The 2396-nt window shown below is 37.0% G+C and overlaps 1 protein-coding gene and 1 long non-coding RNA gene across 2 annotated transcripts in view; one reads left to right on the forward strand and one right to left on the reverse strand.

The window, feature by feature from the left end:
* Positions 1-2396, reverse strand: part of LOC123980799 (up-regulator of cell proliferation-like) — a 21969-nt gene that overhangs the window by 1669 nt on the left and 17904 nt on the right. The window lies entirely within an intron of this gene.
* On the forward strand, positions 7-2396 carry LOC123980054. Its single transcript, XR_006827359.1, has 2 exons — positions 7-1150; positions 1241-2396. It is a non-coding gene; the product is annotated as an uncharacterized LOC123980054 (long non-coding RNA).

A 2396-nucleotide genomic window follows, 5' to 3' on the forward strand; every position in this document is an offset into this window, starting at 1 on the left:
GGTGCCCTGAATTAGTTTTTAGAGTGTATGGCCTGTACTATTCAGAGGCCCATGATGGGACTGGACGCACATGAATGCACGTTGCCCACACCGCTGGAAGACGAGCAGAGTGTGACAAGCAGAGAGCAGCACAGCGGGTTACTATCAAGCTAGCATGTTAAAATTGGATAGGTTTAAAATGACTGACTTTAATTCAGTAACGAACTGGCTTGCTAACTGTTAGCAACAGGTAGCGGCTGTGATAACAGCTGCAGTAACATTTATATTTTAATATAAGTACATTATTTCCTAAGGCTGGCTACTTGTGTTATGTACGTTGACCTGGGTCCTGTTACACCAATCTTTACAATTTGGGGTTCTAACAAATATACATTTCTTTACAGGCCAGAATCTGAGGACTGTGGACAACATCCAGACTATTGTATTTCCATTCACCACACACGGCTGATCTTCCAGACTAGAGTAACAGACAGTTCAGTCAGGCAGCATACAGACAGTTTGTAGTGTGGCAATGTGGAGCACTTGGACAGAGCCATGATACTGAGTTTCTGGAAGAAATGCAACTGTTACTAACTGACACAGTGCTACACAAATAATCCCATCCACTGTGTGGATGAATACCTGTACATTGTTTTTGTTTTATTCCCAGGAGGGTAGAGAAAATACAAAGATATTTTTCCCTGTTCTGGATAATATTTTAATTCTTTTTTAAATAAAAGATTGAACATTTTTTAAAAAGTATTCACACCCCTTGGATGTTTAACCCTTCTGTTTCTTTTACACATGAAATCATGGCCAATATAATTATGCTTTTTTGACAAGAATTTGCAAAAAAACCCTCTTTAATATCAAAGTGCAAACTGGGGCTGATTGTTCTTATGTTGTGTGTATATATAATGCTTTGGCAATGTTGTTATTACATTCATGCCAATAAAGCTAATTTGAATTGAATCTGATTTTAAGAATTGTCATTGTTAACAATGTTAAGAATTTTTGCAGAAGTTCTAATCTGAAGCTACAGTAATGGTTAAAAACTTTTTTCCCCTGCAGTTTTTCCCTAGAATACATTGCGCTCAGGAGGGACTGTGTCCTCAGAAGCCTGTGTGTTTACCTCAGTGAGGACAGCAACATTCTCATCAAGGAGTGCTTGGTTAGTAATCAAAATTGATTGTGAACTCTCAGTGTTAAACAATCAATGCTTTCTTTATTTTAAAATGGTAAATTTATGTTTCACCATTAGGATGTCAACAGTGAGGAAGGTAAGAGAGAGACCATACAGACCACCATAGGGCTAAACATGATTTGCAGAAAAGGTGCTGATGAAGAAGACAAGCCAGCGGATGTTGGAGTGGTGGTCGAGGGTGTGGAACTGCTAAGTGAACTAGGAAGTATTTCCTTTGGTTGTGACATGCTGTTTGGCCTGATCTACACTCTCAACCTGAACTATCCACAAATGTAAATTTGAGTTCTTCCAGAAGGTTTTAATGCACTTGGATGGCTACAAACTGTCCCCAAAGGTGGAAACATTAAAATTAAGATGCTTCAGTGAGCTCTTAAGTGCAATGCTGGAAAGTTTGGCTAGCCACATTTTGGCTTAATGGACTTTACCATTGTTCACGTGGTTTAAAAACACAAACACCAGAACAGCTTATTGTTCTGATTATTTCTGGCATCTTCTATAGCCACTTTGTGTTAACTTGCTTATTTTGCTGTTGGAGTGTTATAGCATTTGGACCACTCTTACATTTTTGCACTTAGATTGCATACTGTTACACTAGATAGAAAGAACCTTTTTTCCTGCAGGTATTAAGGCCTTTTGCCCTTTTCATGTTTCTCATGTCTGACTTGTTCCCATTCTGCAAAAAGTATTCCTAGGACTGCGCACTTGACTATGAAATGTTTTACATTGTGCTGCATTCCTGTTTTAAATGATGCTGTAATCCAGGTCCCGTCTTAAAACTGTAAGATGTTCTTGGAGGGGAATGTATTTGTGTGTATTGAGATTGTAAATGGAGAACAGCATTATAATTTTTTTTCTATGTGCCAGGAGGACCATATCCAAATGTGGAATCATGTAACTTAATGTTGTATTGTTCAGACTTGTATTTGACACTTCTATGTTATCATCACTATCAGTATTTGATAAAAGAGTCTTTTGAATGGCAATCTATGTTTTTTTAAGATTATTTTAAAATGTATTTTAAGTTACCATAGTAGAAATACTTATTCCAGTGGAAATAATTTATTTTCTTTATTTTTTAGCCTTTATAGTTTATTATACACTGGAAAACCTTGTGCCCTTGGCCGTTGTTTTTTTGCAATAGCAGGTCTTGCTGCTGTAATGTTAAAATTACTATTGGACTACCATTGTTGTAATGACTTATAATAGATATGCC

Source organism: Micropterus dolomieu, linkage group LG12, assembly GCF_021292245.1.
Source record: "Micropterus dolomieu isolate WLL.071019.BEF.003 ecotype Adirondacks linkage group LG12, ASM2129224v1, whole genome shotgun sequence".
Lineage (NCBI taxonomy): Eukaryota > Metazoa > Chordata > Actinopteri > Centrarchiformes > Centrarchidae > Micropterus > Micropterus dolomieu.